At 45.7% G+C, this 15,000-nt stretch overlaps 1 protein-coding gene across 2 annotated transcripts in view; it reads left to right on the forward strand.

Moving 5' to 3' along the window:
• Window positions 1-15,000, forward strand: part of cdk18 (cyclin dependent kinase 18) — a 75,709-nt gene that overhangs the window by 26,209 nt on the left and 34,500 nt on the right. The window contains exon 2 of one of the 2 annotated variants that reach the window (XM_052473481.1): window positions 3,761-3,820. The exons of the other annotated variant lie outside the window; for it this stretch is intronic. The gene's annotated coding sequence lies outside the window, so the exon portion shown is untranslated. The remainder of the gene's footprint in view (window positions 1-3,760; window positions 3,821-15,000) is intronic. 2 annotated transcript variants of the gene reach the window in all.

Raw genomic sequence — 15,000 nt, forward strand, 5'->3', positions numbered from 1 at the left:
CTTGTCATCTCCCGTCTGGACTACTGCAACTTGCTGTTGGCTGGGCTCCCTGCCTGTGCCATTAAACCCCTACAACTCATCCAGAACGCCGCAGCCCGTCTGGTGTTCAACCTTCCCAAGTTCTCTCACGTCACCCCGCTCCTCCGCTCTCTCCACTGGCTTCCAGTTGAAGCTCGCATCTGCTACAAGACCATGGTGCTTGCCTACGGAGCTGTGAGGGGAACGGCACCTCAGTACCTCCAGGCTCTGATCAGGCCCTACACCCAAACAAGGGCACTGCGTTCATCCACCTCTGGCCTGCTCGCCTCCCTACCACTGAGGAAGTACAGTTCCCGCTCAGCCCAGTCAAAACTGTTCGCTGCTCTGGCCCCCAATGGTGGAACAAACTCCCTCACGACGCCAGGACAGCGGAGTCAATCACCACCTTCCGGAGACACCTGAAACCTCACCTCTTTAAGGAATACCTAGGATAGGATAAGTAATCCTTCTCACCCCCCTTTAAGATTTAGATGCACTATTGTAAAGTGACTATTCTACTGGATGTCATAAGGTGAATGCACCAATTTGTAAGTCGCTCTGGATAAGAGCGTCTGCTAAATGACTTAAATGTAAATGTAAATGTAAATGTGGCAGGGCTTGCAAACTATTACAGACTACAAAGGGAAGACCTCTAAACAGGTCAACATTCACAAGGCCGCAGGGCCAGCCGGATTACCAGGACTTGTACTCCGAGCATGCGCTGACCAACTGACAAGTGTCTTCACTGACATTTTCAACCTGCCCCTGACTGAGTCTGTAATACCAACTGCTAACATGAATTTATTTTAACTAGGTAAATTGTGTCACTTGTCTTGCAACAGAGTCAGGGTATATGCAGCAGTTTGGGCCGCCTGGCTCGTTGCGACCTGTGTGAAGACTATTTCTTCCTAACAAATACAGCCAACTTCGCCAAACGGGGGATGATTTAACAAAAGCGCATTTTTTGAAAAAAACACAATTGTTGCACGACTGTACCTAACCATAAACATCAATGCCTTTCTTAAAATCAATACAGAAAGTATATATTTTTAAACCTGCATATTTAGCTAAAATAAATCCAGGTTAGCAGGCAATATTAACCAAGTGAAATTGTGTCACTTTCTTGCTTTAATTGCACGCAGAGTCAGGGTATATGCAACAGTTTAGGCCGCCTGGCTTGTTGCGAACTAATTTGCCAGAATGTTATGTAATTATGACATAACATTGAAGGTTGTGCAATGTAACAGCAATATTTAGACTTAGGGATGCCACCCGTTAGATAAAATACGGAACGGTTTCGTATTTCACTGAAATAATAAATGTTTTTGTGGAGCGATGGGTAACGATGCTTCGAGGGTGGCTGTTGTTGATGTGTTGTCGATGGTTCGAACCCAGGTAGGGGTGAGGAGAGGGACAGAAGCTATACTGTTACACTGGCAATACTAAAGTGCCTATAAGAACATCCAATAGTCAAAGGTATATGAAATACAAATGGTATAGAGAGAAATAGTCCTATAAATACTATAACTACATCCTAAACCTCTTACCTTGGAATATTGAAGTCTCATGTTAAAAGGAACCAGCAGCTTTCATATGTTCTCATGTTCTGAGCAAGGAACTTAAATGTTAGCTTTTTTTACATGGCACCTATTGCACTTTTACTTTCTTCTTCAACATTTTGTTTTGGCATTATTTAAAAATAAGTGTTCATTCAGAATTGTTGTAATTGTCATTATTACAAATAAATAAATAAAAAAAAATGTAAAAGATTTTAATCGGTCTCGGCTTTTTTTGGTCCTCCAATAATCGGTATCGGTGTTGAAAAATCATAATTGGTCGACCTCTAGTTTCAAGCAGACCACCATAGTCCCTGTGCACAAGAACACTAAGGCAGCTTGCCTAAATGACTACCAACCCGTAGCACTCACGTCTGTACCCATGAAGTGCTTTGAAAGGCTGGTCATGGCTCACATCAACACCATTATCCCTGAAACACTAGACCCACTCCAATTTGCATACCGCCCCAACAGATCCACAGATGAGGCAATCTATATTGCACTCCACACTGCCCTTTCCCACAGAAGGAACACATATATGAGAATGCTATTCATTGATTACAGCTCAGCGTTCAACATCATAGTGCCCTCAAAGCTCATCAATAAGCTAAGGACCCTGGGACTAAACACTTCCCTCTACAAGTGGATCCTGGACTTCGTGACGGGACGCCCCCAGGTAGTAAGGGTAGGTAACAACACATCTGCCACGCTGATCCTCAACACGGAGGCCTCCCAGGGGTGCTTGCTCAGCCCCCTCCTGTACTCCATGTTCATTCATGACTGCATGGCCAGGCACTACTCCAACATCATTAAGTTTGCCGATGACGCAACAGTGGAAGGCCTGATTACCGACAACGATGCGACAGCCTATAGGGAGGAGGTCAGAGACCTGGCCATGTGGTGCCAAGATAACAACCTCTTCCCTCAACATGGTCAAGACAAAAGAGATGATTGTGGACTACAGGAAAAGGAGGACCGAGCACACCCCCATTCTCATCGACAGGGCTGTAGTGGAGCATATTGAGAGCTTTAAGTTCCTTGGTGTCCACATCACCAACAAACCATCATGGTCCAAACACACCAAGACGGCTGTAAAGAGGGCACGACAAAGCCTATTCCCCCTCAGGAGACTATGAAGATTTGGCATGGGCCCTCAGATTCTCAAAAAGTTCTACAACTGCACCATCGAGAGCACTGACTGGTTGTATGACTGGTTGTATGGTATGGCCTGGTATGGCAACTGCTCTGCCTCTGACCGCAAGGCACTACAGAGGGTAGTGCGTGTGTGTTTTGTCGGTGTGTGGTTCCGCTTATACAGGACTATTAAAGGCCCAGTGCACTACTTTAATGACCCCCCTACTTCCTGCGGCTATGACTGTACATTATGTAAATAACATTTATCTTAACCATAACTTGACCTCAGCAGCAGATTAAATATGTCCTGATTCTCCACTCTTCCTTTAGATATCTAGCTCACTGAGATACCTTCCAAAGGTTATGTGTAGAGACAAAACAGACATTATCATTCAATAACTGTGCAGGGGTGTTTACTGTAAGTACAGACAGGGGAAAGTGCCCAGCCTGCTCTGTTTTCTGTATATATTTCAAAATCACCTCTGTGAGTCAGTACAGTACATAGTAATTGACACTCTGCAATCATACACTCTCCAGCACACTTAGTTCAACACAGCCAAGGTCGACATTTGATGTTCCAGGTACAATCACATCACATGCACCTGCATAAGCACATTAACAAGCATACACACACACACACTTCTTTTTTACAATATACACTTGCAAACACTGAGTGCACACAAAGACTTGCAAGCACAATGTCATATTATGACTACAACCAAAAGGAAAATGACCAAACAAGATAAGAATGCATAACATAAATGTCCTATTACATAAAGCTGCATGGCCAAGCCTGGAACACAATCGAGCACTCTAATGTTGACCCAGCAGAGTGAGATATTTGTTTTTCACTTAGGCCCATGATGTACAGTCGGCCTTCTGTTCAGAGAGAGATGCACACACCAGACACACACACACACCGAAGATGGAGAGACCGAGAGGGAGGATAAGACAGAGCCCAAAGAAAGGAGCATTTGTTGTCTTACGAGTCATCTCTCTGCTGCTGGCGAGAAAAAATACAAAAGGTTATCTTTATTATTGTCTCACCACAGATGAGGAGAGAGGGATGGATGGAGGAGGGACAGGTCAGGGGAAAACTCCCACCATGCATGGTGAGTCTGAGTCCATGAGACGTGTCATTGTAATGTTGAACACAACAACAGTCCCTTTGGAACATGACCAGAGGAGAAACAACAGTCCTTCACCACTGTACTGTACTTATATTATCTGCAGTCACTCACACACAATTACCGCAACAGCCCTAACATTTCACTGAAGAACATAAGTGCTTCCAATTCTGTTTTCTTTGTGTATAATGGATTGTTTTGTGTCTTGAAAGTAGCTTGTCTTTTAGTCTCTTGCACCTGGAAATAACAAACTTTGCACTGGACTGGTCAACGGCTGTGTTTGGATGTGAATTTGCTTGTGCGTGTACCTGCTTGTGTGCAATGGTGCTTCTGTACTCTGGTATATGGGGGACAGATGTTCAATGTTCCTGTGTGTGCCTTCTGTCTGTAGTCCTGTCGGGACATTCTCTCTAGGAGAATGTTGTCGGATGTGTGTAGAGACAGTGTATGTGTTGTGTGTATTTGTAGACAACGAGTTTGTGTGGATGAAAGAGTGCGCATGTGCAATGTGTGTGTATGTATGTTTGTGTTTTGGAGAGCTACCGCCGGTTACACAGGCAGCGCTTGAATGAGCAGTCTTTCGGTGCGTGTGAACTGTTGGGGCGAGAGGTAATATGACCACAGGCCCAGAGTTGGCCTCACTACTGAGCAGTAACAAAGTCTGCACAGTACAAAGGCACACTCATGCATTGTTCTTCCTTAAATCCCATTTATACAAAATAAACACCAGCTCAATCTTTCTTTCTCTTCCTCTCACATCCCCCTCTCCTCACAGCATGTGCCATTCTTACTGCATGCTCATCTGCTTTCCACAACTTCCTTTTTAAAACCCATCAAACCATGTCAAGGGCAAGGTATTGGTATTTAGGATTGTGATGCACATTTGCCATGGTACTTTGAATGTTTTTTTCAATGTTCTCATCCTTTGCCAGGTTCAGAGGTCTGATTGGAAAATCACACTGGTCAGATTAGACTGCTTCCTACTGTAATGGATTTTCCTACCATTGAGCCCAGGCACACATTTCAGCCTATTTCATGTGGTTTTGGGATATTTCTGTGGGGTGGAGAGTGTGTGTGTCATGTTCCTGATGTGCACTGACCTGCATGAAGCCAAAGTGAACAAGCAACACATCATCTACCTCAGTAGGCTGTATTCTTGAGAGAAGTTTAATCCAGGACAATGGTTGATTTCTACAGACATTTGGGTTGTGGATTTACAGTATATGACAGGAGTTATTATGGAAGTCCTTTTTGCTAGAAAGACTATTTGAACAATAGTTAATTGAATGAATCATCATGATCCATCTAAGACAGAAGTGATAAACACAACAAGCAGCTAATAGACTCAACTTTACAGGAGAGAGTATTGCTGGAGTGGAGCAGAGAGACCATTAGTGCTCTCTCTCTCTCTCTCTCAGGAGAAAGATGCACCATTAAGGCTATCTGTGTCCAGGACTGATCAGAGGGAATGAATGGCGGGACTGAGCCTTGCTGGCACCCCTACATGACCAGATGCCCTCTGATTGTGTGTGTGTGTGTGTTAATCGTCTCATTATCTCTGTGTGTGTGTGTGTGTGTGTGTGTGTGTGTGTGTGTGTGTGTGTGTGTGTGTGTGTGTGTGTGTGTGTGTGTGTGTGTGTGTGTGTGTGTGTGGGGGTTGTGTTCCCAATCAAATACACCAAACCCCACTGAGCCTTCATGTGTTGAACATAGAACACTCATAACTTATTTTTCTCAATCTTCTCCGCATCTTCTGGTCTTCTGTAGTTGTGTATCCTGCATTAAACACACACACACACACACACACACATAGTCATACTGTACATTTACTGAGCCTGACGCCATGTTCTTTGACAGTGTTAAAGCCATCCTATTGGCTCAGAGCATAGAGCTCCCAGAATGCACCCTGCTCCAAACAGAGGGATATGTTATCTGTAAATAAGATTCTTGTAGCACACCACCATTGGTAACACTTTCCTGACAACACACAAACATACTTACTCTGTGCTCAGGAACACTTCGTATGCTGATTACTCAACACTACAGCTACTACAGCAAATAAAATGACTGCAACACTTAACAAAGAGCTGCAGTCATTTTTAGAATGTGTGGCAAAAAACTAAAAGCTAAAAAAAACTAAAAGCATTGTATTTGGGACATATCATTCACTAAACCCTAAACCTCAACTAAATCATGTAATGACTAATGACTAATGTGTAAATCAAGCATGTTGAGGAGACAACTGCTTGATGTAACCCTGGATTTCAAACTGTCATGGTCAAAACATATTGTTACAACGGTAGCTAAGATGGGGAGAGGTCTCTTCGTATCGCTATCAACCAAACAAGTCCTACAGGCCCTAGGTTTGTCGCACCTGAACTACTGCCACAAAAAGGGACAAGCAAACAACAGTTGGCCCAGAACAGAGAAGCACGGCTGGCCCTTAAATGTACACGGAGAGCTAACATCAATAACATGTGTGAGTTGGGGTGGGCATTCTGTTGTTTTTCTATGTTTTGTTCTGTTGTAATATTTCTATGTGTTTGGCCTTGTATGGTTCTCAATCAGAGGCAGGTGTCAGTCGTTGTCTCTGTTTGGGAGCCATATTTAGGTAGCCTGTTTTCTATTGTGTTTTGTGGGTGGTTGTATCCCGTGTTAGTGTTTTCACCATACGGGACTGTTTCGGTTGTTTGTTTGTTTGTATTTTTGTTCAGTGTTCTGTTGATTTATTAACTATATCATTATGGACACTTACCACGCTGCACATTGGTCTGATCCTTGCTACTCCTCCTCTGAAGAAGAGTAATTCCGTTACAATATGATGTGGTAAAGTAGTGTGTTGTGTGATTTGTAATTGCCTTAGTCTTTTTTCGACCCCAGGAAGAGTAGCTGCTGCTTTGGCAGGTACTAATGGCAATCTGTAAGAAATGCAAAATATTTACTTTACGACACACAATTAAGCTGCTTTGGAGAGCTGGAAAGAGAAAGGGGGACGAGAGCAGTGAGGAAAAGGCGAAGCGAGATGTTTCACTCTTGCCCAAAATCTTTGCAAAATAAGCCAAATGCGTTTCTATGGGCTTATTTTGGATCTAAGCTTGTCGCCTGTCTTCCCGCCTTTGGGACAATGACTCCCATTGTTAGGGCACGGAGACATGAGCATATCATCATTGAATACAGATCTCTGAGAAGAGCAATGAATCGAGAGGTTGAATCCAAAGGACATAGAACTATCATTCTCTTGTCTCCAACCTTTGAGGGGAAAGATTTAATGCAACACCAGGTTTGCTGGTCATCTGCCTAACAGACGTTGCTTTTAAAGGGGCGATCACCAGTTGCTACATCTATTTTTATAAATGAATGGCATATACCCATTAATTCTTAAAGAATTTTGTATTTATTTTATTTTATTTCACCTTTATTTAACCAGGTAGGCAAGTTGAGAACAAGTTCTCATTTACAATTACGACCTGGCCAAGATAAAGCAAAGCAGTTCGACAGATACAACGACACAGAGTTACACATGGAGTAAAAACAAACATACAGTCAATAATACAGTATAAACAAGTCTATATACAATGTGGGCAAATGAGGTGAGAAGGGAGGTAAAGGCAAAAAAGGCCATGGTGGCAAAGTAAAATACAATATAGCAAGTAAAACACTGGAATGGTAGTTTTGCAATAGAAGAATGTGCAAAGTAGAAATAAAAATAATGGGGTGCAAAGGAGCAAAATAAATAAATAAATAAAATACAGTTGGGAAAGAGGTAGTTGTTTGGGCTAAATTATAGGTGGGCTATGTACAGGTGCAGTAATCTGTAAGATGCTCTGACAGTTGGTGCTTAAAGTCGACGACTCATTGCGAGCTCACAGAACAAGGCTCCGGGCAGCCGAGCGGAAATGGAGGAAAACTCGCCTCCCTGCGGACCTGGCATCCTTTCACTCCCTCCTCTCTACATTTTCCTCCTCTGTCTCTGCTGCTAAAGCTACTTTCTACCACTCTAAATTCCAAGCATCTGCCTCTAACCCTAGGAAGCTCTTTGCCACCTTCTCCTCCCTCCTGAATCCTCCTCCCCCTCCCCCTCCTCCCTCTCTGCAGATGACTTCGTCAACCATTTTGAAAAGAAGGTCGACGACATCCGATCCTTGTTTGCTAAGTCAAACGACACCGCTGGTTCTGCTCACACTGCCCTACCCTGTGCTCTGACCTCTTTCTCCCCTCTCTCCAGATGAAATCTCGCGTCTTGTGACGGCTGGCCGCCCAACAACCTGCCCGCTTGACCCTATCCCCTCCTCTCTTCTCCAGACCATTTCCGGAGACCTTCTCCCTTACCTCACCTCGCTCATCAACTCATCCCTGACCGCTGGCTACGTCCCTTCCGTCTTCAAGAGAGCGAGAGTTGCACCCCTTCTGGAAAAACCTACACTCGATCCCTCCGATGTCATCAATTACAGACCAGTATCCCTTCTTTCTTTTCTCTCCAAAACTCTTGAACGTGCCGTCCTTGGCCAGCTCTCCCGCTATCTCTCTCAGAATGACCTTCTTGATCCAAATCAGTCAGGTTTCAAGACTAGTCATTCAACTGAGACTGCTCTTCTCTGTATCACGGAGGCGCTCCTTTCCCCCTTCTGATGACCAGGTGGCGAATCACATCTCTGCATGTCTGGCAGACATATCAGTGTGGATGACGGATCACCACCTCAAGCTGAACCTCGGCAAGACGGAGCTGCTCTTCCTCCCGGGGAAGGACTGCCCGTTCCATGATCTCGCCATCACGGTTGACAACTCCATTGTGTCCTCCTGCCAGAGCGCTAAGAACCTTGGCGTGATCCTGGACAACACCCTGTCGTTCTCAACTAACATCAAGGCGGTTGCCTGTTCCTGTAGGTTCATGCTCTACAACATCCGCAGAGTACGACCCTGCCTCACACAGGAAGCGGCGCAGGTCCTAATCCAGGCACTTGTCATCTCCCGTCTGGATTACTGCAACTCGCTGTTGGTTGGGCTCCCTGCCTGTGCCATTAAACCCCTACAACTCATCCAGAACGCTGCAGCCCGTCTGGTGTTCAACCTTCCCAAGTTCTCTCACGTCACCCTGCTCCTCCGCTCTCTCCACTGGCTTCTAGTTGAAGCTCGCATCCGCTACAAGACCATGGTGCTTGCCTACGGAGCTGTGAGGGGAACGGCACCTCAGTACCTCCAGGCTCTGATCAGGCCCTACACCCAAACAAGGGCACTGCGTTCATCCACCTCTGGCCTGCTCGCCTCCCTACCACTGAGGAAGTACAGTTCCCGCTCAGCCCAGTCAAAACTGTTTGCTGCTCTGGCCCCCAATGGTGGAACAAACTCCCCACGACGCCAGGACAGCGGAGTCAATCACCACCTTCCGGAGACACCTGAAACCCCACCTCTTTAAGGAATACCTAGGATAGGATAAAGTAATCCTTCTCACCCCCCTTAAAATATTTAGATGCACTATTGTAAAGTGGCTGTTCCACTGGATGTCATAAGGTGAATGCACCAATTTGTAAGTCGCTCTGGATAAGAGCGTCTGCTAAATGACTTAAATGTAAATGTAAAGCTAGTGAGGGAGATTTCAGTTTCCAGTTTCAGAGATGTTTGTAGCTCGTTCCAGTCATTGGCAGCAGAGAACTGGAAGGAGAGGCGGCCAAAGAAAGAATTGGTTTTGGGGGTGACTAAAGAGATATACCTGCTGGAGCGTGTGCTACAGGTGGGAGATGCTATGGCGACCAGCGAGCTGAGATAAGGGGGGACTTTACCTAGCAGGGTCTTGTAGATGACATGGAGCCAGTGGGTTTGGCGACAAGTATGAAGCGAGTGCCAGCCAACGAGAGCGTACAGGTCGCAATGGTGGGTAGTATATGGGGCTTTGGTGACAAAACGGATTGCACTGTGATAGACTGCATCCAATTTGTTGAGTAGGGTATTGGAGGCTATTTTGTAAATGACATCGCCAAAGTCGAGGATTGGTAGGATGGTCAGTTTTACAAGGGTATGTTTGGCAGCATGAGTGAAGGATGCTTTGTTGCGAAATAGGAAGCCAATTCTAGATTTAACTTTGGATTGGAGATGTTTGATATGGGTCTGGAAGGAGAGTTTACAGTCTAACCAGACACCTAAGTATTTGTAGTTGTCCACGTATTCTAAGTCAGAGCCGTCCAGAGTAGTGATGTTGGACAGGCGGGTAGGTGCAGGTAGCGATCGGTTGAAGAGCATGCATTTAGTTTTACTTGTATTTAAGAGCAATTGGAGGCCACGGAAGGAGAGTTGTATGGCATTGAAGCTTGCCTGGAGGGTTGTTAACACAGTGTCCAAAGAAGGGCCGGAAGTATACAGAATGGTGTCGTCTGCGTAAAGGTGGATCAGAGACTCACCAGCATCAAGAGCGACCTCATTTATGTATACAGAGAAGAGAGTCGGTCCAAGAATTGAACCCTGTGGCACCCCCATAGAGACTGCCAGAGGTCCGGACAGTAGACCCTCCGATTTGACACACTGAACTCTATCAGAGAAGTAGTTGGTGAACCAGGCGAGGCAATCATTTGAGAAACCAAGGCTGTCGAGTCTGCCGATGAGGATGTGGTGATTGACAGAGTCGAAAGCCTTGGCCAGATCAATGAATACGGCTGCACAGTAATGTTTCTTATCGATGGCGGTTAAGATATCGTTTAGGACCTTGAGTGTGGCTGAGGTGCACCCATGACCAGCTCTGAAACCAGATTGCATAGCAGAGAAGGTATGTTGAGATTCAAAATGGTCGGTAATCTGTTTGTTGACTTGGCTTTCGAAGACCTTAGAAAGGCATGGTAGGATAGATATAGGTCTGTAGCAGTTTGGGTCAAGAGTGTCCCCCCCTTTGAAGAGGGGGATGATCGCAGCTGCTTTCCAATCAAAGAATATAGTTTATAAATGACTCAATCTAATTTTATTGGTTAAAACTAGTTTTTTCAACCACTACACAAATTTCTTGTGCTAACTGACTTGCTAGAACTATAGTTCTATGACATCTACTTTGTGCATGACACAGTAATTTTACCAACAATTGTTTACAGACAGATTATTTAACTTATAATTCACTGTATTACAATTCCAGTTGGTCAGAAGTTTACATACAGTTGACAGTGCCTTTAAACAGCTTGGAAAATCCCAGAAAAGTATGTCATGGCTTTAGAAGCTTCTGATAGGCTAATTGACATCATTTGAGTCGATTGGAGGTACATTTACATTACATTTAAGTCATTTAGCAGACGCTCTTATCCAGAGCGACTTACAAATTGGTGCATTCACCTTATGACCACCAGTGGAACAGCCACTTTACATTAGTGCATCTAAATCTTTTAAGGGGGGTGAGAAGGATTACTTTATCCTATCCTAGGTATTCCTTAAAGAGGTGGGGTTTCAGGTGTCTCCGGAAGGTGGTGATTGACTCCGCTGTCCTGGCGTCGTGAGGGAGTTTGTTCCACCATTGGGGAGCCAGAGCAGCGAACAGTTTTGACTGGGCTGAGCGGGAACTGTACTTCCTCAGTGGTAGGGAGGCGAGCAGGCCAGAGGTGGATGAACGCAGTGCCCTTGTTTGGGTGTAGGGCCTGATCAGAGCCTGGAGGTACTGAGGTGCCGTTCTCCTCACAGCTCCGTAGGCAAGCACCATGGTCTTGTAGCGGATGCGAGCTTCAACTGGAAGCCAGTGGAGAGAGCAGAGGAGCGGGGTGACGTGAGAGAACTTGGGAAGGTTGAACACCAGACGGGCTGCGGCGTTCTGGATGAGTTGTAGGGGTTTAATGGCACAGGCAGGGAGCCCAGCCAACAGCAAGTTGCAGTAATCCAGACGGGAGATGACAAGTGCCTGGATTAGGACCTGCGCCGCTTCCTGTGTGAGGCAGGGTCGTACTCTGCGGATGTTGTAGAGCATGAACCTACAGGAACGGGCCACTGCCTTGATGTTAGTTGAGAACGACAGGGTGTTGTCCAGGATCACGCCAAGGTTCTTAGCGCTCTGGGAGGAGGACACAATGGAGTTGTCAACCGTGATGGCGAGATCATGGAACGGGCAGTCCTTCCCCGGGAGGAAGAGCAGCTCCGTCTTGCCGAGGTTCAGCTTGAGGTGGTGATCCGTCATCCACACTGATATGTCTGCCAGACATGCAGAGATGCGATTCGCCACCTGGTCATCAGAAGGGGGAAAGGAGAAAATTAATTGTGTGTCGTCTGCATAGCAATGATAGGAGAGACCATGTGAGGTTATGACAGAGCCAAGTGACTTGGTGTATAGCGAGAATAGGAGAGGGCCTAGAACAGAGCCCTGGGGGACACCAGTGGTGAGAGCGCGTGGTGAGGAGACAGATTCTCGCCACGCCACCTGGTAGGAGCGACCTGTCAGGTAGGACGCAATCCAAGCGTGGGCCGCGCCGGAGATGCCCAACTCGGAGAGGGTGGAGAGGAGGATCTGATGGTTCACAGTATCGAAGGCAGCCGATAGGTCTAGAAGGATGAGAGCAGAGGAGAGAGAGTTAGCTTTAGCAGTGCGGAGCGCCTCCGTGATACAGAGAAGAGCAGTCTCAGTTGAATGACTAGTCTTGAAACCTGACTGATTTGGATCAAGAAGGTCATTCTGAGAGAGATAGCGGGAGAGCTGGCCAAGGACGGCACGTTCAAGAGTTTTGGAGAGAAAAGAAAGAAGGGATACTGGTCTGTAGTTGTTGACATCGGAGGGATCGAGTGTAGGTTTTTTCAGAAGGGGTGCAACTCTCGCTCTCTTGAAGACGGAAGGGACGTAGCCAGCGGTCAGGGATGAGTTGATGAGCGAGGTGAGGTAAGGGAGAAGGTCTCCGGAAATGGTCTGGAGAAGAGAGGAGGGGATAGGGTCGAGCGGGCAGGTTGTTGGGCGGCCGGCCGTCACAAGACGCAAGATTTCATCTGGAGAGAGAGGGGAGAAAGAGGTCAGAGCACAGGGTAGGGCAGTGTGAGCAGAACCAGCGGTGTCGTTTGACTTAGCAAACGAGGATCGGATGTCGTCGACCTTCTTTTCAAAATGGTTGACGAAGTCATCTGCAGAGAGGGGGAGGGGGAGGAGGATTCAGGAGGGAGGAGAAGGTGGCAAAGAGCTTCCTAGGGTTAGAGGCAGATGCTTGGAATTTAGAGTGGTAGAAAGTGGCTTTAGCAGCAGAGACAGAGGAGGAAAATGTAGAGAGGAGGGAGTGAAAGGATGCCAGGTCCGAGGTGTACCTGTGTATGTATTTCAAGGCCTACCTTAAACTCAGTGCATCTTTGCTTGACAAATTGTAGACCTCCAAGTCTGGTTCATCCTTGGGGGAAATTTCCAAAGGTACCACGTTCATCTGTACCACGTTCATCTCAACAAGGAAGAATCCACTGCTCCAAAAACGCAGTAAAAAAAGCTAGACTACGGTTTGCAACTGCACATGGGGACAAAGATCATACTTTTTAGAGAAATGTCCTCTGGTCTGATGAAACATAAATAGAACTGTCTGGCCATAATGACCATTGTTATGTTTGGAGGAAAAAGGGGGAGGCTTGCAAGCCGAAGAACACCATCCCAACCACGAAGCACGGGGATGGCAGCATCATGTTGTGGAGGTGCTTGGCTGCAGGAGGGACTCGTGCGCTTCACAAAATAGATGGCTTCATGAGGAAGGAAAATTACGTGGATATATTGAAGCAACATCTAGACATCAGTCAGGAGTTAGAAGTTAAAGCTTGGTCTCAAATGGACAATGAACCCAAGCATACTTCCAAAGTTGTGGCAAAATGGCTTAAGGACAACAAAGTCAAGGTATTGGAGTGGCCAAAACAAAGCTTTGACCTCAAGTCTATAGAAAATGTGTGGGCAGAACTGAAAAAGTGTGTGTGAGCAAGGAGGCCTACAAACCTGACTCAGTTACACCAGCTCTGGTGGAATGGGCCAAAGTCCACCCAACCTATTGTGGGAAGCTTAAACAATTTAAAGGCAATGCCACCAAATACTAATTGATTGCATGTAAACTTCTGACCCAATTGGAATGTGATTAAAGAAATAAAAGCTGAAATAAATCATTCTCTCTACTATTATGCTGACATTTCACATTCTTAAAATAAAGTGGTGATCCTTACTGACCTAAAACAGGGAATTTTTACTAGGATTAAATGTCAGGAATTGTGAAAAACTGTGTTTAAATACACCTTAGCCAAATACAATTAAACTTCCGACTTCAACTGTATGTATATGAATGAGCGATGGTCGAGCGGCATAGATGGTATAAAATACAGTATATACTGCACATGTGATATGAGTAATGTAATATATGTAAACATGATTTAAAGTGGCATTATTTAAAGTGACTAGTGATCCATCTATTAAAGTGTCCAGTGATTGGAATGTTGTTCTGAAAGAGCTGCAAAATCTGGACCCCTACAAATCAGCCAGGCTAGACAATCTGGACCCTCTCTTTCTAAAATTATCTGCTGAAATTGTTGCAACCCCTATTACTAGCCTGTTCAACCTCTCTTTCGTATCGTCTGAGATTCCCAAAGATTGGAAAGCTGCCGCCATCATCCCCCTCTTTAAAGGGGGAGTCATTCTAGACCCAAACTGCTACAGACCTATATCTATCCTATCCTGACTTTCTAAGGTCTTCGAAAGCCAAGTCAACAAACAGATTACCGACCATTTCGATTCCCACCGTACCTTCTCCGCTATGCAATCTGGTTTCAGAGCTGGTCATGGTTGCACCTCAGCCATGCTCAATGTCTTAAATTACATCATAACCGCCATCGATAAGAGACATTACTGTGCAACCGTATTCATCGACCTGGCCAAGGCTTTCGACTCTGTCAATCACCACATTCTTATCGGCAGACTCAACATCCTTGGTTTCTCAAATGACTGCCTCGCCTGGTTCACCAACTACTTCTCTGATAGAGTTCAATATGTCAAATTGTAGGGCGTGTGTTCCGCACCTCTGGCAGTCTCTATGGGGGTGCCAGAAGGTTCAATTCTCGGGCCGACTCTCTTCTCTGTATACATCAATGATGTTGCTCTTGCTGCTGGTGATTCTTTGATCCACCTCTACGCAGATGACACCATTCTGTGTACTTCTGGCCCTTCTTTGGGCACTGTGTTGTTAACTAACCTCCAGACGAGCTTCAATGCC

Source organism: Oncorhynchus keta, chromosome 21 (assembly GCF_023373465.1).
Source record: "Oncorhynchus keta strain PuntledgeMale-10-30-2019 chromosome 21, Oket_V2, whole genome shotgun sequence".
NCBI classification, from domain to species: Eukaryota; Metazoa; Chordata; class Actinopteri; order Salmoniformes; family Salmonidae; genus Oncorhynchus; species Oncorhynchus keta.